At 39.4% G+C, this 22,192-nt stretch overlaps 1 protein-coding gene and 1 pseudogene across 2 annotated transcripts in view; both read left to right on the top strand.

Moving 5' to 3' along the window:
* Positions 1-16,402: 16,402 nt before the first annotated feature.
* Positions 16,403-17,119, top strand: LOC101124514 (pentatricopeptide repeat-containing protein 2, mitochondrial-like; annotated as a pseudogene).
* Positions 17,120-20,079: 2,960 nt separating this feature from the next.
* STAMBPL1 (STAM binding protein like 1) overlaps positions 20,080-22,192 on the top strand; it is a 43,489-nt gene continuing 41,376 nt past the window's right edge. The window contains exon 1 of one of the 2 annotated variants that reach the window (XM_019034700.4): positions 20,080-20,737. The gene's annotated coding sequence lies outside the window, so the exon portion shown is untranslated. Of the gene's footprint in view, positions 20,738-20,859; positions 20,979-22,192 lie in introns of those variants that run through there. The other variant, XM_019034701.3, reaches the window with a different exon arrangement.

Here is a 22,192-nt window from a genome sequence, read left to right on the forward strand (position 1 = left end):
ACTCCATCTCTACTAAAACTACAAAAATTAGCCAGGCGCAGTTGGCACACGCCTGTAATCCCAGCTACTTGGGAGGCTGAGGCAGGAGAATTGCTTGGACCCAGGAGGTGGAGGTTTCAGTGAGCAGAGAGCCAGCCACTGCACTGCAGCCTAGGTGACAGAGCAAGACTCATCTCAGAAAAAAAAAAAAAAAGAATAACTTGGGGGCTTACTAAAATGTAAATACCCTCCCGCCCCCCACAACATGAGAAGTAATGAATCAGAATCTCTAGGTGAGGATGTGGGAACCTGCATTTGAATAAGCATTCCAATAAGTGATTCAAAAGTTAGGGGTACGGGGCCACTTAGAAAAAAGACAATTTTTGATCTTTCCAACACAAAAGCCTAGAGAGGAAATAGCACAATCGGAAATTTCACATTTTATCTGGCTTCAGGTGCACTTTTGCACTTATATTTAAATGTGTTTGGGTTTGAGATTCTGATAATTCTTTACATAAAATTAATGAAGGTGTATAATGAATAACGTTCCTAATCTTACTCTTTCAACAGCTGTACTCATCTTTTGATGGGCATTTTTGGGGCCAGAACTGCCTGCTCATTTCTATTCCAGGCGTGAAACTCAAAACAGCCCTTGTGGTAAATAACCCATGAAATATCAACAGGTTTGTTTGTGTATCTGAATTGCTACTACCAGGATTTTGACCTACTAAACTTCCTAGACACTATAGCTTTCTTCTTTGACTATTAATATGGGGTTGTTTTTTGTATTTTAACTCATACATTCTCAATGAGAGTAATATTGTTTTCCCAGGAAATGAGATTTCTTCCTGAGGGGAAAAAAGTCTATTATCCTTATAAACATAGCACAGATAGAAATATAATATGTAGGGGAGGGGGCAAAAAACTTTCTTCTGCCTTCTTTATGTTTAGCCACCAGGGCCCGTGAATCAGACTAACAAAAAACAGATTAACAGGAGAAAATTACAATGTTTATTCATTCATGCAACATGCGTACATGTGGGAGAGCTTGGTGATGAGTAACTCAAAGGGGTGGTTAGAATTTGGGGCTTATATACCATTTTAATAAGTAAAGGGATAAAGGCACTTATGGGAAACAAATGACTTTTTGGAAAAATAAATGCATTTGCAGGAGGAAAAAACAGGCAGTAAGAAAGTTTGTGAAAATGTCTACACAGGACAAAATGGTCTTTCATCCCCTTCAGGGTCATAAAACCCTCCTGGAGAAGAGATTTGGGGTAGGTTTTATTTTCTCTCTCTCTTCTGGGAGTAGATATGCCCTGAAAAGGATTTGTGACAATCTTGTTTCCCAGAAGTTGCTCCTTTAGTCAGAAAAGGGAAGCTTCAAAGTTGCTTTTTCTTTTTCCTCTTTTCTAAATTTGTTCAATCACAAATGTCTTCAACTTAAAATTATCTTTTTACCAATGTAGCATATTTTGGAATGGCATATTCTGGTTCCCTTCAAGTACATAAATGGATATACAGTATATATATATGGTAATAAAATTTATGGAGGAAGGATAATTTAAAAGAAAAAGTCTACAAAGATTCCTTGGGGAGGGACAATGAAAAAAGATTGAGAAATACTGCTTCAACTGATCCCAACTGATTTTCTAGTCTTTAAAATAAAAACTTTGAAATTTGGAAAATAGAAAAGAAAAAAAATTCCAAGAATTCTGCCACATACATATAATACACACACACATAGCATCTTCAAATATATAGATAGTATTTGTTGTACCAGAAAATAGTCTAACCCCTTTACGTGTACTAACACTTTTAACAGGGTCAACAATCCTGTGGGGTAGGTACTATTATCATCCCCTTTTAACAGATGAGAAAGCTGAGGCACAGAGACATCAAGTAATTTGTCTAGGGTCACACAGCTAATACATGATAATACAAGGATTCAAAGCCAGGAGATTTAGCTTCAGTATCTATTACTTTAACCATTAAAGTATATGACATCTCTTTGGGTATATAACCTAATCTCCTTCATATGGATATGTACACAATTTATGTATTTGCAAAAAATGAGACTTTGTGCACATTTTACAATCTACACTTGCCTTTTAAAAGTATATAATGACATCCTTCCATGTTATAAAATAGGCTTCAATATCATTTTTAGTGACTACCTAGCATTTACTTGATACTGATAGTAACAGTCCTCATTTATTTAGCACTCAGCATATGCTGAGCCCTCTGCCACGTGCTTAACACATATTGTCTATTCAGTTGTCATGATAGTCTCTTTAGATAATAATGAAAAATAATGGCTTTTTGGAATAACGTTTGTAAAAAGTAGTAATAATGGCTAGTACTCATTGAGTGATTCCTGTTCACTGGACATAGCTCATGAACCTTATTCACATGGCACCCTTTAATGCTCTTTTACAGTAGCCCTAGAAGACTGACACTATTATTAGTCCCTTTTTACCGATAAGGAAATTAAGACTCTGAGAGGTAAAATTATCTGCTCAAGTGAACAGACATCAGGTAAAATTATCTGCTCAAGATGAACAGACATTATCTCAGACTCAAACTCAGATGTTTGCCTCTAAAGTCCTCCTCTGTACTATTATACACTCCTGCTCCCCCTAGGAACTGTAGTTTATTTCATTTGAATGTGCTTTATTCCTTAAACGCAGGTAGACTTTCTGCTATCATTAATGGTTTCTCAGCTTCCAGACCTTGACTCGCTTTGGCCTCTAAGAACCATTGAACCATTGACACTCCATATTGCTAATTGTGATCTTGCACTCCCTGACCTTTCTATTATAAAATACAACTTAACCAGCTATTGTCCTGTTGCATTACAACACTGGTGTTATTAACACTATATGTAAATGTCATGGTGGGCAAATTCGCAATTCTTAATCTTTCCCTCTCAGAGCAAAACCCCTCTGACACTGGCCCAGAGGCAAACAGCATGAGGCAGAATCCTTCACAGGTGTTCCAACAAGAAGGATGAATTAGCTAGGAGCTGATGTGAGATTTTCTGTACATTTTCCCAGCCCTTCACCTCAGGGATCCTCTCTCCCATGGCTCCTGGTCACATAGAACAGGTGGAAACAATCATTACTTCACCTCTGCCTCCTGGATCGCCAAGCACATCCAAGGGGCTCAACACTCAGCAGGTCATAACACTCAGATGTGATAATGGGGAGCCCTGCAGGCACGGCCACAGATGCTGAATTATTTGGGTGAGCCGGAGTGGCAGGTGCTTCTCTGGGGCTTTGGATGTCTAAGACCAGTATAGGACCTTGGTTCAAGCTCCTGCTCTGATCCCTGTATGAATTTAAACCTACTTAGGCTTCAGTTTTCTCTTCTGGCCCTTGAACTCAAAGTTGTTTAAATTTACACCCACATTGTATCCTAACCAATACTGCAAAAACGAGAAATGCTGTAGGTAACTAAAAAGAACACCATCTTCTTCGAAAAAAAAAAAGAGAGAGAGAGAAGGAGATCCCTTCCCTGGCTTTATCATTACAAGATTGATGACTTTGGGCATTTATTTGACCTACAGATTTCTGAATATCAGTTTCTTCATCTGAAAAGTGGAAGAATAAGCTGGGCACAGTGGCTTATGCTTGTAATCTGAGCTACTTGGGAGGCTGATGCATGAGGATTGCTTGAACCCTGGAGTTCAAGATTAGCCTAGGCAACATAGCAAGACTTTGTCTTTAAAATAAAAACCATCAAATTTGAAGAACAGTGAAATAATAGTCATCAAAATTAGATGAACTAATGATTTGAAGTGTCAAGAATATGAAGAGTGTAGGAAATTGTCTGCAAAGGTGGCCACCAACAATTGCTCCTATACCTGTGCCTGCAGACTGCTCTTGCCGTCAATATGGGCTAGCCTTGGGACTTGCTTTGACCACTAGGATGTGCCAGAAGGGATGGTATGCCAGTTCTGCACCTAAGTCTTAAGAGGTCTGCCAGTTTCTTTTCTGGCTTCTTTTGAAATCCAGCCACCACAAAAAGAAACCCAGGTTAGGCTACCAAATGATGAGTGGCCATTATCTTTCCCTGTCCTCCAAATTTTTCCCATATAATCAGAATAGGAGAAAGTAGGGATATGACTCTGGTACATATATTCAAAGTTTCTCAACAGATACAACTTACCCTGGAAACAAAGGGAGAAGCCAACCTGATTAAGTGCACTTAATATGAGTTCTCTGGACTCAAGAAGAGGCTAAACCTGGGATGAACAAGGGACCAGCCTTAGACGAGGTAACTCATTGACCTTGAATGTTTCTTTCAGCTCTTAATTCAGTTGCTTGGACCCACAGCTGGATTACCCATATGGTGTAGTCGGGATATTAAATGCTAGGTCCAACATGCTTGGTTGAAATAACTGCCACTAATGTATTTGCATCAATACATCAGCGATTCAGAGAGCCCAGAAAAACATTTAGATTCTCCTTTTAATGGATCTCCTGTCCTTCCAATCTCCATTCATCTCTTGTTTCAATAGCTCTTTATGTATCTTAATCTTGGTGGAGCCTCATCAATTAGTGTAAAAATTGAATTGAACACTTCTCTTCAATAGTACAGTGTAGAAATTAAAAGCACATGGTCTAAACTCAGAGTTGAGTCCACTTGTTGTAGAACAAATTACTTACTTTTATGTATTAATTCTGTCAATAAATATGTATTGAGTATCTACTTTGTGTGAAGCATGCTGGTCTTCCACATTTAACTTCAGTGCAGGTAGGAGTATAAGTTGCTACAAAACTCTGGATTGTTTGGAAGTATGTACTAAATTTCTACACATGAACATCCTATTACCAAGAAATTTTCCTAGAATCTACCCAATCAAAATATAAACATGCCTGCATCAAGACATACAAAAATGTTCAAGTGACATTATTTGCAGTAGACAAATGTTAGCTTAACCCCAATTCCATCAATTGTGGGACAGATAAGGAAAATTTGATACACTAATATAATAAAATACTACATAGAAATAAAATTTTAAAAATTATTATTACCTGCAAAAGCATAGATAAATTGCACAAATATAATATTGACCAAATAAGCCAGACACAAAAGAAGATGTAATTCCATTTTGATAAATTTTAGAAGAGGCAAACTAATGCATGATGTTAAAATCAGAGTAGTGGTTACTTTTGAGGAATGAAAAGGGATGGTAGTTGGAAAACAGCTTTTAGGGAGTTTCTGGGGTGTTGGCAATGTTCTATTTCTTGATTTGGGTTGTGATTTTGTAGGCATATTCACTGTAGGATAATCAGTTGACTTTATGATCTGTACATGTTTCTATATGTATGTTGCTCTTAAATTTAAAATACACACACACACACACACACACACACACACACAGAGGTCGAGCAGGACAAATGGGATTAAAATTAGTTCCCAAGAACTGTGATTTTCTAGGACCCTCTCCCCTGAGTGCTGCTTTCCCACTCCCACTAACTCACCATCCTCTAAGAGAATTCCCATCCTCAGTCTTTCCACCTTCTTGCTGTCCCAGGTAGTAGTGGCTCGGTCCCACCTATGGTTATGTAAGGGCTTGGACACCCTTAGCACATGCCTCATCCAAGCTCTGAATCACCCATGGCACCACTGGAAGCAATCTTATTTAAGAAGCGTGGTAGGAAAAACTGGGATGTATCCCTTTACTTTTCCTACTTTTCCTGGACTCCGATGTGCACTGACTTGCCCTCCCATTAATAGGCTATGGGGGATGAAAACACTTCATTCAATTTAGTTAGAAGAAAACAGAAGTAGAATTACAACTTAGAGTGCCATCTGGTGTATTTTTGCCAAGTGACACAAACAACTCTGCTAAGAGCCATGGATTGTAAGGCCTTTCCCTGAGGGATGTTATAGACCTATTTTTGTTATTGTTGTTGGAATGAGCCTTTGACAGAGTCAAGTTCCAATTATGTATCAATTTAAAAAATACAGAATGACTGCTAACAGTAGATGTTTGTCTATGATTTTGGCTGCGGTCCCAAGCAAGCTATGTTTGGAGAATTTCCTACCACGGAAATTGTAAAAAAAAAAAAAATAGACTTCTCAGATTCCTTTTCACCTTAGACATATGACCTGGGGTCCAACATTGTAAAACAATTAGAAGTACCTGCCATCTGAGCATGGCATTAGAAACTCAGAAGAGAAGAAGTTGATATTCTGCCATTTCCATTCTAGTGTCTGCCTCTAATCTCTAAAAGCAGTAATGGCAACAATTCTAGCAGAAAGATGCAAAAACTGTGAAGGTTTTGAGATTTTACACTACTCACTGGCTACCAGGTTAATCTGCCATTTTAAGGAATGCTGGTAGAAGACATGAGACCCACGGGTCATAGAAAAAAGTCTCTACTACTCAAGGCACATCAAGCCACATGAACAAAGCATGTACCCTGTTCCCCCTGACCTGCATTTTTTTAGAGAAGATATGGATGGGCTCACATAGATGCCTGAACAAACAATGGCTGTGTTACAAAAGAGGAACCTGAATCCTTTATAATGGGCAGTAAGCATGTCTGCCCTTTGCTCTGGAGGAAAATACTGTATCTTCCAAGGCTTTCGCTACATGAACATACTTGAAAAGTTAATCTGGAACAAAGGCAAACCAGTGCTTCTGCTTCTGCTTGCAAGATGTGAGGAAATGCAAGACACCAGTGAAGAATTGTCTCCTAAGACAGGTTTCAATAACCAGTGTTGGCTCAATGATTAGTGACTCAACCTGACAATGGTGCCAGTGGTATATCCACCAGACCAGTTCTGCCGCATAATTTTCATCATTGGCCCTGGCTGCATTGTCTTCAAACCTGATTCTTGGACCCATCTGGAGTTTGTGAGCTCTACCCAATATTTTCTGCTTGGTTTCTTTCATTCACAACTATTAACCCTGTCTAAAACACTAAAGAAGTGGTTGCTTCTCCTTAGAAAATGCCTATACACACCCATTTCTTGTCCTTTATTTTGGTTGATTAATTTAGCCTCTTAGACATTGGGTAAATCATCTGCCTTCCCATTTACTAAAGCCAGGTGTAAGATCTATCCTAGGTTCAATCTTAAAGAGAAAGGAACTGGGTATTTATATCATCCAGAAGGCCTGGACCTGGGGTAAACTCTTCAAACAATACAATTTATAAAAGTGTTAAATCCCTGACCTGCAAGTTTCTAGAATCTTAGAGATTTTATCTTAATCTATATGAAAAAACACTTCTTCATGAGGACCACTGATGAGAGTAACTGCTTGTTGGTTGCTTACTCTGCAACAATGCTTCCTAGAATAGTGTTTCTCAGTTCTTGTGAGATACAATTTTTGCTCCTTGATTTATGCAAGTACATTTATACTAGTTGAGTAATGATCTAAGTTTAAATATTTCTTGATTAACGTACACTTCAATGCTGAGATTATAAAATAAAGTGTTATACCTGAAGGATTGCTTCTCAAAAAGTTCACAATACAGACTTTCTGATCTAAAAGTGTTCTGCCTCGTCCTTATAGTAAAACAAAATAATATTTTTCTAGCAATTTTCCAAAGTGAATTGTACATATTATATCATCTTCCTTCTAAGATAAGTTGCTTTGATTATGTTCCCATTTCTATAACTTACATTAATTAAATGTCACATTGCACTCTGTCTTAAAGAATTATAGACTGTTAGAGTCAGAAGGGGCCTTATGGATCATCTTCTGGTTTACTGCTCAATTTAAACAGGAGGAGGGAATTCCACATGCTACAAATTCTTGTTTGTACTCTTATTTTTTTTTAAACATAACATTTGCTAGATTTTAATCAAAGCAAAAAAGTAACACTTGCTTATTTTTCTAATTGGAAAATAAAGAAACATGATTCTAAAAACTCATTTAGGGAAAATTCACTATCAATATCTATGTGCATTTTTTCCAATCATTTTATTTCTCTCTGTGTATATTTTCACATGCTTTGATTTAAAATGCATATTTTATTTGCATCTTGATTGTTTTACCAAGCTGCATGTCACTTTTTGTTATTTAAGTGCCAATGATTCTAAAGATGTAAAGATGTCCTCCCTCTTTCCCCTAAGTGGTGAGAAAAGTGTATTAGGGTTCTCTTAGAGGGACAGAATTAATAGCAGATACACACACACACACACACACACACACACACATATATGTACATGGGAGTTTATGAAGTATTGACTTACACGATCACAAGGTCCCACAACAGGATGTCTGCAAGCAGAGGAGAAAGGAGAGCCAGTCCGAGTCCCAAAACTGAAGAACCTGGAGTCCGATGTTCGAGGGCAGAAAGCATAGCACGGGAGAAAGATGTAGGCTAGGAGGCTAGGCCCATCTGGTCTCTCCATATTTTTCTGCCTGCTTTATATTCGCTGGAGGCTGATTAGATGGTGCCTACCCAATTAAGGATGGGTCTGCCTTCCCCAGCCCACTGACTCAAATGTTAATGTCCTTTGGCAATACCCTCACAGACATACCCAGGATCCATATTGCACCCTTCAACCCAATCAAGTTGACACTCAATGGTTACATTGTGATGGTTACATCACAAAAAAGTTAAGTTTTATAAAATGATTGTATGATATTACATTGTTTTCAAATTTATTTTTTGCTTTCATATGAATAGTCTGTTGTTAATTTTTTCCTAATAGTAATTTTGAATTGGGCTTCCTTAGATTTGAATGGAATGGTAGGCATACAGTGTATATGGCTATGAACAAATATAAAGTTAGATTTTATGTGTCTTTACTGATGTAAATGAAGACTGGGCTGATTATTTCCAGACCAACACAGTGGCTAATGTGCTGTGAAACTATACAATGCCCCAAGAAGGGCAAAGAAGACAGGAATTTTCACTGGAAAATGGACTACTGGGTCAGGATGATCAACGCCTTTGAAAGATATGGTAGAGACAAGCTCAATAATATTATAAATAATGCTAACAGTGATATTTAATACTGACTGTTTACTACATGCTAGGAACCTTGATCAGCACCTTAAGTGCATCACCTTAATGAATCACCCCACAAACACTAAAGTCAATATAATGTTCATTGCTATTTTAGAGATCTGGAAATTGAGACTTAGAGTCAGTAACTTACCTAAGAATAAAGAGCTTGTAAGTGGCAGAACTGGGACTCCTGTAACATCTCTCAGTGCTGGACATTTAGAAGTCATCTGGTGACAATTTGTTGAGCTGATGTAATTGGATGTAAAGATTATAAGATTTTTTTTAATGTAGGAAAATGTTCTCCATTTGTTAAAAGAAAAAAAGTTATTAAGGAGCATGTATATTCTAATACTAATTTGGTAAAATAAACATAGAGTGACATATGGAGTAGTACGTGTGTTTGTATAAATAGATGTATCTAAGAGTAGATAAGCCAAAGTGCTGGATCTTTCTGGGTGGTGAGATCACAAGATGATTTTAATTTTTCTGTTTTTAGATCTCTATTTTAAAAACATTCTAGTTTTATATGAAGAAGAGGTAAATAGTTGGCTGTTTGCCTCAAAGTTTGGTTGGGTAATTCATTAAATGGCATCCTAAAAGTCTGGGGATAAGAGAGGCGAAATGTTTGTCTGATCAGAAAAGGGGCAGTGTAGGAGGCAGATGTGAGTCCCAGCAGTTTTTCCAGAGCCCCCAGGCTCATCCTAGACCTCCTCTGTCAGGAACACCTAGTTTAAGGCAAGTCCTCAGGGGCATGTCCTAGATCCCCTCATCAGAGGACTCACTGGAGGTCATCAGCTCATGGAAATCCTTTAGAGCAACCAGATTTGTCTCCTGCAGCATTAAATATCTTTATTCTTCAATGATATATATTTTTTCTTTTTTTACAGTGAGCAGGAAGACCAAAATGAGAACATATTGGGGAAAGACCTAAGGTTTTACCATCTTAAGCCCAGATGATTGCTTCAAGTCTGTCTCCTCTCCAAATCATCTTGAACACAGTGGCCTGAAGCCACTTTCAAAATGGCCTTTTACAGTGGTGTATTAGTTAGAGAGAAGATGTATTTCTTTTACAACTTTAAAAATTTTTATTATTATACAAATAATAGATTTTTTTCAGAAATATTGGAAAAGTAGAGAAATAATACCATTCAAAAAATAAAGGAAAAAGAAGAAACTGAAGATCACACGTAATTCCATCCCCTATCATCCAAGAGCTTCTGGAATTCAAATCATTCTCCAGGCACTGAGATAATGCTAGAGGAAGTTATTTATGTTGCAAAAGCTTCCTTAGGCTAAGTCAATATAGATTTTAATCAAGCTAGTATCAAATCTTAATGAAACATGTGCTAAGAGATGCATTTTGTTTCCAAATGTCTCTTTTTGGCCCTGACATCAGGGCTGAAACAGAAACCAAATACTTAAGTAAAGTGCATCATTGTCCAGAAAAGTAAGCCTGGATATTTGCATGTTAAATTCCCTGTAAATACAAAGACAGATTTTGCTTCCCCCACCACACACAACTTCCTATTGCTGTGTGTGTGAATTAATGAACTTACAGGATAGCTCAGGGATGTCTCTTCATCTGTTTCAGCCTTGACTACTACTTCCTAATTGAGAATTGTCTTTTACTACTAACCATGATGATGATAATTTATTGGGTATCCACACACGCTAAGCACTTTAGTAGACCAGCTCACGAATATTTACAAACTTTCTTTAAATTAGGATTATTCTCCCTGTTGTATAGATGAGGAAACAGAAATTAATTTACTGGCTCAAAGGCCACAGAACTGCAAAGTGGCAACCTAAGCTTCCCAGGTCTGTCTGGTTCCAGAGCTTTTTCTCTTAACCATTGGAGTAAATAGCTTCACTTTCTGCCAAAGTGGCTTGTGCTCATGGTTCCAATAATCCAAGTAGAGAAGAACATTTTGGATCAAGAGAGTGTAAAGGGTCATCGACTCAACATTAATTTTCTAAAGATCACACCTGATGACCTAAAATTCAACTGTCTTGGGGCCAATAATGGCTGTTTGGTTGAACACAGGTGCCTATCGAAATTTTTTTTTATATATGTACTTTAAGTTCTGGGATACATGTGCAGAACGTGCAAGTTTGTTACATAGATATACACGTGCCATGGTGGTTTGCCGCACCCAACAGCCTGTCATCTACATTAGGTATTTATCCTAATGTTACCCCTCCCCTTGCTCCCCTCCCCCTGTCACGCCCCCGTGTATGATGTTCCCCTTCCTGTGCCCATATGTTCTCATGGTTCAGCTCCCACTTATGAGTGAGAACATGCGGTGTTTGGTTTTCCGTTCCTGTGTTAGTTTGCTAAGAATGATGGTTTCCAGCTTCATCCATGTCCCTGCAAAGGACATGAACTCATTTTTTATGGCTGTATAGTATTCCATGCTGTATATGTGCTACGTTTTCTTTATCCAGTCTATCATTGATGGGCATTTGGGTTGGTTCCATGCCTTTGCTATTGTGAATAGTGCTGCAATAAGCATACGTGTACATGTGTCTTTCGAGTAGAATGATTTATTATTCTTTGGATATATACCCAGTAATTAGATTGCCGGGTCAAATGGTATTTCTAGTTCTAGATCCTTGAAGAATTGCCACACTGTCATCCACAATGGTTGAATTAATTTACACTACCACCAACAGTGTAAAAGCATTCCTATTTCTCCAGCATCTATTGTTTCCAGCATCTATTGTTTCCAGACTTTTTAATAATCACCATTCTAACTGGTTTGAGATGGTATCTCATTGTGGTTTTGATTTGAATTTCTTGAATGACCAGTGATGATGAAGTTTTTTTCACATGTTTGTTGGCTGCATAAATGTCTTCTTTTGAAAAGTGTCTGTTCATATCCTTTGCCCACTTTTTGATGGGGTTTTTTTTTCTTGTAAATTTGTTTAAGTTCTTTGTAGATTCTGCATATTAGCCCTTTGTCAGTTGGATAGATTGCAAAAATTTTCTCCCATTGTGTAGGTTGTCTGTTCGCTCTGATGATAGTTTCTTTTGCTGTGCAGAAGCTCTCTCTTTAGTTTAATTAGATCCCATTTGTCAGTTTTGGCTTTTGTTGCCATTGCCTTTGGTGTTTTAGCCATGAAGTCTTTGCCCATGCCTATGTCCTGAATGGTATTGCCTAGGTTTTCTTTTAGGGTTTTTATGGTTTTAGGTCTTATGTTTAAATCTTTAATCCATCTTTAAGAAACCTAGGTAGTAGCAAGTTAATCATGTTTCCTGATCAGAATGGAACAGGTAACTAGATGTAGTACAGTCTTCAATGACTTGGATAAGTTATTGGCACTTTCAAGATCTGTTTCCTCTTTTATAAAGTAAGGAAATTGGACTAAATGATATGTCTGATACCTTCTGATACTAAAACTCGAAGGTTCTTCTTGCTCAGAGGGCACCCTGTTTTCCATCTCAAAGAATGGTAGCGGTTTCTCTGATTAAAATAAAATTATTAAGTCAAAGAAAGACAGTATCAACAACTTATTAGAAATTCTCCTTCTCTTTTTGGAGAGGGGCATGCATTTCTTTGTGTTCACTCAAGCCTCTGAAAATATAAATAATATATTATGACAGAGTGAATTCTGATGACAAAGTTTGGCATTTAATCAGAAAAATTGAATAAATTAATGTATAAAATGACCAATCCATGATTACAACTCCTTTGTAATGCTGCAGTTCCTCAGAGACTGGTATGCAACTATGTGGCTTCATCCAAGGTTTATTTTGTACTTACTTTCAAATGGCAAATAACAGGTAACCTCCCAAAATTCATATGTGAAAGTTCTAGCCCCCAATGTGACTGTATTTAGAGAAAGGGTTTTTAGGAGGTAATTAAGGTTAAATGAAGTCATATGGGTAGGCACCAATCTGATAGGACTGCTGACCTTACAGAGATCTCGCTCTCAGCCTTATGAGGGCATAGCTAGAAGGCAGCAATCTGCAAGCCAGGAATAGGACCTTTACCAGGACTGAATCAGCAGGTACCTTGATCTTGGACTTCTCTGTCTCCAGAACTGTGAGAAACAGATTTCTGTTGTTTAAACCAACCAGTCTGTGACATTTTGTTATTGCAGCCTGAACAGACTAAGACATAGTGTTGCAGCATTATGAGCCTGAGTGTTAAGCCCAGAAGCACATGCCCAAATATGTACTTAGGGATTTGCAATTTTTAATATTTGTCCTTGGAAAGGTCATGTCTTTGTTGATATAGCCATAGATAAATTTAAGAGTTGCATTTTAAGATAGCATTATTTACTCCAGTAAAATATCCAGTGGTCACATTTTTCTTTAAACAGATTTTTTTTCCTGACCAAAGAAAATTTAAATACTGATACAGTGCCATCTTGTATATCTACCACTTTTCTTTTAAAAGGAAGCTGCTCAAACCTACTGTATAGCTGTTAAATAACAGCAAAACTCTATGATGGAAGGATTTCTGTTGCACCGGAGCAGCCCCAGGGGAGATGCAATTTTTACAGAGTATATTTATATATTTTGATTGTGGGGATCAGATGCTGTTCTATGACCTCCCGCCAGGTCTCCTTCCACCGTTCTGCCCTTGTAAACATATATTTTACATTTGCAAATCAGCCTGCAAAAAAAGGTATTTTTAAAAAATCTAACACCCCAAACACTACTAATATTTGGTCCACATTTACCAATGCCTTATGTACCTAAATCGAAGAGGTTAAATAATATCAGCAGAAAAGAGAATTTACATTTTTCATCAAATGTCTGCCTGTATATTGAAATGTTTACTAGTAGTAAGCCTTATATTAATATCTGCAAAGCACATAATTTTTCAGAATGCTTTTTCACTTCCTTCATAACTACCTTAAGAGCAATCCAGAGCCATTATTCCCCGTTTTCAAGTGGGAAAAAATAAGCTCAGGTAGGTTAGGTCCAGGATAATTTGCAAATGGCAGCAGAGGAAAAGATTCCATGTATTTCCCAAACCTCATTCAGTATCCGGATATGGGGACATAATGGATACAAAATTGTCTTAGTTTAAAGTAACAGGAAGAAAGCACCAAAATAAATCACATGAGTGGAAAAAATTAACTGTGCCTGCCATTTCCAGTTTTGGAGCAATTGAGTTGCTTCCTGCATTTAATGACACGGGCTAAATTACCATAGTTATAATTCCTCAAATAAAAAAATAGGTTATTTGGAACTTATTACTCTTTAATAGCATAGACCAGTGTTTCTCAAACGTTTTGGCCTAAAGGTTTCTTTATGTTTTTAAAAACTATCTTTAAAAATGATTGAGGATTCCAGAGAGCTTTTGTTTCTGTGGGTTATAGCTACCCATGTTTACTGCATTGAAAAATAAAGCAAAACTTTAAACATATTTTATTAATTTATTTAAAAATAGTAAATTAATGACGTTAAACTAAATAAATATTCACATTTTTATTATAATTTATTTCCCAAAACGAAACAAAAATTAGTGAGAAAACTGTCATTGCTTTCTATTTTTACAAATATCTTTTGAGTCTGGCTAAAGAGATGACTGGATTCTCCTATCTGCATTTGCATTCTAGTTGTGGTGATATCATACGTGTAGCTGACACACTCCACTGCAAATCCATGAGAATGACAGTGAAAAAGCCAAATAATGTGTTTGTGGTTTTTTTAAAAAATAGTTTTGATCTTACAGGCTGTCAGGGATCCCTAAGCCATATTTTGAGAACTACTGGTAAAAACAATAACAAAGCCAGAATTTTAAAAATATGTGTTTTCAATAATATAACAATTTCTGAGGTACATACTTTAAAGTGCATAATAATCTCTGAGAAGGATATTTTTTTCCAATAGAATCATTTGAGTCCTAGTTCTTTTCTTTCCCTGGATGCTTTGTGTTTAGAGATAATCCAGAGCCAGGAAATTCTAAATTTGAAACAAAGAACAAGGACTCCAGCCTATCTGGTGTCAGCAAGAACAGTCAATGAGAACCACCACTTTGTGTGCATACACCAAACGATTCCAGTACAGTATATGAAAATAGTTTTAATCTCCTGATTAAGGTAAATTCAACACTAAATATTCTCTTTTTGTATCATCAGTTCCAAGAAATAAGATCCTAGTAGGGCATTGCCAGATGGGGAGACGAGAGATTACTCCAAGCTCATGGCCTTTGGGGTACCTTAAAGATAGAGTGACAGACCTCCATATTAAGACCAGTCAGAGGCAGGAAAGGTCCTCTTTGTCTTGAATACCAACACTCTGAGGCTATGGCAGCTTCTCAGAACAGATCTAGCTCTGATGTTGTAGAACAGAAAAAAATCTGAGTGCTGGCTACATATTCCCCTTTCAGTGAGAAAGGCATTAATGTCTTGTCACTTGTCATCAGTTGGGAAATACTCAAATGCAGCATTAGTTAATGAACCAATTTAGAATGTAATGGCCTATTTCCATGTATGGCATAAACTAAGCAAATGACAGGGGAGACACAATCACTCAATTCATCACTCTTCTTTATGAAATAATGTGCCTTTCCTTCCTTCCTCTCTTCTTTATTCTTACCTTTGTCCTTTTCTCAAATATTTATATTGTACCCATCATGAATGAGGTACTGTGGCAGATTCCACTTCATATTTATCTGGCTGCCCAATCTGTTTTCTTTTTTTTTCAATTTTTTGTTTTTGGAGACAGGGTCTCATTCTTTTGCCCAGGCTAGAGCCCAGTAGCAGTATCACAGCTCATGGCAGCCTCAACCTCCCAGGCTCAGGTGATTCCCCCACGTCTGCCTCCTGAGTAGCTGGGACTACAGGTGTGCACCACCATACCTGGCTAATTTTTTGTATTTTTAGTAGAGGCTGGTCATGAATTCCTGGGCTTACGTGATCCACCCACCTCAGCCACCCAAAGGGCTAGGATTACAGGCATAAGCCACCACGCCAGGACTGTTTATTTTTTAATTACTAAATGTTTTTTCTTCCAAATTAAAAGGAAAGCATGTCCTTTATAGAAAAATTAAAATTATAGTATAAAGAAGTCAACCATAATTGCCCATAACCAATCTCTAGGAGGCCATTTAAATAATTTCTTCTGGATTTCCTCCTGTATTCTTATCTATTTAAGATTTACCTACTTGAGATATATATGCATGCAATTTTGTGTCGTTTGCTTAACATTGTATCATAAGCAATTTCAACATCATTAAAAGTCCGTCATAAACATAATTTTAATACCCAAAGTTGGTGATAAATATCTCAGTGGAGGAATCTTATTCTTTATTTCAGATTTCCTTAGGATAAATTGCTTCTTAGAAGTGGAATTACTGTAGGCGATGGGAAGAGTACATTTTAGAATGTTCCTTGACACACTGACGAATTCCTTTCCAGCACTGTAACAGAATCACACCACTAGATAAGAGGGCTGATTTCACTGGACCCTCACCAGAAATGAAGAAATGTTTATTGATAAGCAACATTTGTTAATATTACTGGTAAGAGAAAAAAAATCCTATCTTTTAAAAAAGTCTGGAGTTGGTATAGTCTGAGACAGTATGGCTGCGGCATTTTGGTCCTCCAGATGAGCTCTTCTGCCAGCGCTGCAGATTTCAGTGTATCCCGGGATGAGAGGCTCCGGCTCCACCTGCTGCCACTGTCCTCTTGGAGCAAAAAGATATCTACTTACAGATAATATTATGAAATTAAAAGAATTTCAGCATAAGAAGGTGGCTGTTGAATATAATCTTCCTGGCACCAAAGAAATCTATTTTAGAAACTTGGAAGAGAAATTGAACTAGAACAAGCTCATCTTGAAGGGGAAGTTGAGAACCCTACTTCATTTGCGTGAGTCCTGGGACCATGTGGAACTGGCTAAAAACATCACTTGCAAGTACCATACAGAAAACAAAAATGTCACTTTGGCGGAATTTAAGTTTGGACCACTTTTCATAAGACTGTGTTACGACTCGAATCTTGAGGAATCTTCAATGGAGCTCAGGAAAGATGAGTATTTACAACGGTTCTCAGACTCCACACAATTTACTATTTTGATGGTTTTGTTATTTATCAAAAGCAAATATATAAGTGCTTTGGAAATATTGACAGAGATGAAAAACCCAGATGGAAAGTTCACCAGGATACCTATGTTCTTGATTTTGCAATTGGCTACAAACTGAATAGCTCTGAATCTTTAAAAGTCTGTACTACATTAAGAAAAGAAGCCCTAATCAAAGGAGTTCTCTCCAGGAGAGCATCCTGTTTCCTGTGACATCAGAACCAAGTGGCAAAAGCTATGTCCATTTTTTTTCCTCACATCATGAATCCAGAAAGCATAAAGTTTACTAAGTTAAACATGATCATCCATATCCAGTCAAATACGTTAGCAACTGTGATGGAGATACTAAACGGCGTTGCAGAAGGAAATGTATCAAGATTCGTTGAAAGACGTGAGTTCTCAGAGGAACTGCTGGCCAAAGTGAGGGAAAAGGGAAAGATGCGCTTGTCTTTGTGGCCAGATTTCATGAGATGTATGGAAAACTGCACATCGTTGTCCAGGTCACCACTTACACTTTGGATGTTCTGCGACATCCCTTTAAAAATGTAAGGGACGGGAAATCCCACATGTTGCCGTAAAACAACAGGATGGTCACCTGTTAGACCTTCCAGGCACTCGGCCAGTCCCTGTTGGCTGAGTAAACCCTAGTTTCAATCCACCTATGGGTATGAAGACCTGCTTCCAGTGAGTTATTGGCTTCCCTAAGAAGCAGGCATCACACTTCAGCAGACAGTACAGTGACACTTGATTTCCTCCCTAAAATCACTGAATGGTGGCATGCTGCTCTCTGAAAAGTTATGTCGTGCCACTGTAAAGATCTAGATACAAGCACAGAAAGCTCAGCTCCCTCAGAAAGCAGGCTTCCCCTGTGCACACTACTGAGGATCCGTGAAGAAACATGGTCACTGTCTCCAGTCCAGCTTCCAGTACTGGAGTGGAACCCAGTAGGCACTATCAGGAATGAATTTCACTACAAGTGTGGTCAACTCTGATTTTCAAGGGAGTAATTACTTGCAAATTATACCCTTGCTGAATTCAGGAGGTCCGAAACCCTGTTCTACCATATCAGAAAATAGCCCAGGATTTCCTCACTGCTCTGCCTTCACGTATTCTGTAACTTGAGCCCTCATTTTCTCATCTGCAAAATAATAGTGCTTATGTGTATTTGCACATACATTTGAAATCTTCATTCAAGGTTTAGTAGGGTAAAATTGTCTCAAAAATAAGAGAAACAAAGGTTCTGGAGCAAAAAGAAATCTGGATTTTAAATTACTATTGAGATTGAATCTTTAAAAATGCAAGTAAAACTATAGGTCACTTAAAAATTCTCTAAGATAAAAGTTGTATAAATACACTGGTGCTTGCTCTTCATGAACTCAATTAATAAAAGGGAAATAACTTAAATCACACCTAAAGTTGCTATATCAGAGTTCTTGGTCACAACACTGAAATCATTTCTGGCTAACTGAATCAGAAGAGAAATATATTGGAAAGTCATTAAGTAGCATACCAAAGAGACAGGAAGTTTGGCAAATAAGGCTCCTTACACAGGAAGGGAAGCTTAGCAGCTGAAATTAGAACAGGTGGGTCATCACACCATTCAAATAGCTCACTTAGGACACCACTGACAGTGCCGCAGTGTTACCTCTGGCACCACTGTCCCTGAACACAAAACCCACTTCACAGATAGTGGAGACATTTCTAAAATGTTTCTTCTTGAAACACATAATCCAGATTCAAATAACTGTACAGGAGTCTCTGAGGCTGATGTTGGGTCACAAAATGGTACTCTAGCCGCCGGGGAGCAGGGGACGATGGGTATTGGGCCATTTTGGCTTTTATGAGAATTTGGATGCCAGATAGCAAGACCATGATCAATGACCACTCTAAATACGTATGTGGAATTTTTTGTTTCATAATGCTTTTTAGGAATCTAGCTAACCTTCTTAATTACCACTGAATTTTAAATTGTCCAGTAGGTCGTGAGATTATCTGGTTCAATACTGCAAACTCAAATGCCTACCATATTCTCAAATGTCAGTGAGGTGGGGGTGTATGGGAGTGGTGGGGACTGTGGAAAACTGAAGAGTGTCTTCACAGTCTAAAGGCGACACCTGCTATTCAGCTTCAGCTGATGGTTGCTAGAACTCGCCATGGACCAAATGTCTGATGTTACAATTTTACAGAAAATGTGAAAAGGCTGAATTTCTGTGAAATTTCCTAACTTCAACATTTGGAACCAACTTCAAACTAAGCAAAACAACACTTGCTTCTTAAAAATCAAGGCTGCAGGCTGCCTCCAACAATCAAACTCTTCATTTAAAAAAAAAAAAAGAATCCAGGGAGATGAGGCTTAAGAAGGTGAAATGCCTGAGACCAAATAACTCAGTTGGTAGCTGAGCCAGGGCTAGAATTTTGGTTTCCAGAGGAAAGGCTAACTAAGAAAAGCCAGTGTTTCCCCACCCCACTCTGCAGCCATTTCTCTCACTTGGAAGTAAGCTCCCAACCAAGCTCAAGAAAAGCGACTCTATTTCATCCAGCAGCAGCAGTCTCCATAAAATGTTTATCAGTTAATAGAACCTGTGAAGCCAATAGAAACAGCTTTCAGTGTTGGATCAGAGTTTAAATTTTAGCTTCTACTGCTTTCTAGGTGAGTAACCTGGGATAAATTATTTTACTTCTCTGTCTCTCGTTCATGGAAAAAACAAAAACAAAAACAAAAAATGAGTCCCTTTTATATACAGGGTTGTGGCAGATGGAGTAAGATTTTGTGTACCGACTGCCTGACACAGTGCCAGAACTGTAGTAAGAACACCACATGTGATAGTAACATAACATCCAGGAGATAATTCTAATACTTCGTATTTTCCAAGTACACACAAATTGGGGGTAGGGGGAAGAGCTAAGATGCTTAGTAGTGGGCGTAGCCAGTTGTGGATAAATATCAAAAAGGGAATCCTAACATGAAGCATAAGTGGGATTTTCACCAAAACCCTATCCTTCCCCAGACTCCCAGTGACAGTTTAACGGTCAGCTGCATCAAGGCTTGTGTACTGTGCAGTCTTAAAAGGCACCACTCCTGTCTATCTCGGTGAAATTCATGGTGGAGCAAAAGGGAGTTTAGGTGGTTCCGGCCTGGGGAGAAGACCTGCAGGGTTTCAGATGCGAAAGTCGCACCCAACCGCTTCACTCGGGCTCTAGGCCATCCGCAGGGGCCCTGCTTCCTTCCACCTGCGAGCTTTTTCTGCAGAATGCGGGAAGCCGCCGCCGCCGCCAAAGAGGAGGGGGCGGAGGCAGAGGCGGAGGCGGCACCCAGGGGCCGGGGCAGGGGAGGCCGGGACCATCGCAGTGACAATTTATTTTCCTGCAGCAGCGGCAGCAGGGACGGTTGCTGCAGGTTCGGGGTCGGCCGGCCTGCGCGTGGGCTTGCGAGGACGCTGTTCGTCCCCTGCGCTGGGGTGTCCGACAGCGAGGAGGAGAACGACGCACGGAGCCCGCGCGACTGGAACCAGCAAAGCTCCATCTGTCGGCAGAGGAGAAGGGGGAGGAGGCACGGCCGAGGCAAACGAGCGGACGCCTAGTCGCCGGGTGCCGGTATCACCCCGCTGCAACGCCTTCCAGCAAAAGCCACCGCGGCCCGGGTTGCAGCAGCCGGACGGATGCCAAGGCCACACGGCAGGCACGGGGGCAGCCGTCGCAGTCGCCGTCCCACACGGGCTGCGGACACCGAGTGTTGCTAGTGAGTAGCGGCGCGCGCGCGTGAGTGAGAGCGCGCACCGGACGGGGAAGTGCGCACGGCGGGTGCGTCTGCCTCGTGGCCTGGCGCGCGCCGGCCCTTCCGCTGGCAGCGTCCGGTCCCGGGCTGGCTCTGGGGGAGGAAAAAATGCACTTTGGCGGCTGGTCGCTTCCTTCCTGCCAGTCATGCAATCGGCCGCCTCCAAGGGCGCCGCCTGCATGCGCCCCTCCGCTGGGCCCTCTGGGTTAGTTTCACCTTGATAGGGAGGCAGGAAGCCCTGGCTGCTGGTGGCAGGGCGGGACTCTGGCCGTGACCTATACGTGGGTGCGCCCGTTTTTTTGGTTCAGCCCTGGGTTGCAGCCTTGGAGATGATGTCGACCTTGGGAGAGACCACTGCACTGTCTCTAGCGGCGCGGTGTGGAGGAGGGAGGGGCGAGGGTTAGAAAAACGGACCTTTACCCCGGCTGAGCAGGTGCCATGCCTTTCCAGATGATGTTACTTTTATGCCGTTTATGAGCGACTAAGAAATTGCCCCTCACCTGGATAACTTAAAGCTTTCACCGAAAGCCCCCAGTGAGATGCACAAAGAAATGGAATGTCTCCAAAACATATTTTTTTCAGAACTTTCTCTAAAACAACCCACGCTGCTGATACCCCCAGAGCCTAAGGTGCCATAATTGCTGAAGTTTAAAAGAAAATTTATGTAAGGAATAAGTAATTCAGGAAACGGAACCCAATCTAGAGGTTTGAAAAAAAAAAAATCAAGTGCCTGGGAAGTGGGGTGGGGTGGCTTGCTTCCTGGAAATCAGTGTTCGGTAGTAAGTAAAAAAGACAGCTTTCAAAGTAAGCCCCAGTGAGCACACTGCTTTCCAAACATCTTGCTCATTATTGACAATAACGTGAAGTCCTGGATTTTAAGCTATTTCCGAAGACATAATAGATATCACTAGGATGCTTGTTTATGGTGTCATGATTTAAGGCCCTGTCAAGGTCGATAACGTAGATTTGTTCCAGCAGATAAATTATACCTGAATGTTTGATTGTTCGTGTCAATTTTTTTGAGGGTAGGTTTTGACGGTTGTTTTACACAGAAATTAAGCCACCGTGTTTTGTTTTTATCCCGACCTTGTTTCCATTGGAAATTTTGTGTTTTCAGGATGGATGCTACATTGTACTTCAAAAATATACTCTGCCACTGGATTATAGTGGGCATTTTGTAGCTACACTATACATATCTTTATTTTTAATACAAGTTAATGTGTCGCTGAGCAGTAGGCTTTTTTTGTTTACCATTTGCACCATGAGAGCTTCTCCATTCAAAGGCATAAAATGTTATTGGAATCTACCTGGAAAATGAATTGGCTGATTGTTTTCTGTTCAGACACAGATACAGCAAATTGCCACTAAGAATCTGCTTTTGCGTATACTTTGGCTGTAATTTATGTAGCAACTGGTTCT

The sequence above is a fragment of the Gorilla gorilla genome, chromosome 8 (assembly GCF_029281585.2).
Source record: "Gorilla gorilla gorilla isolate KB3781 chromosome 8, NHGRI_mGorGor1-v2.1_pri, whole genome shotgun sequence".
Classification (NCBI taxonomy): Eukaryota; Metazoa; Chordata; class Mammalia; order Primates; family Hominidae; genus Gorilla; species Gorilla gorilla.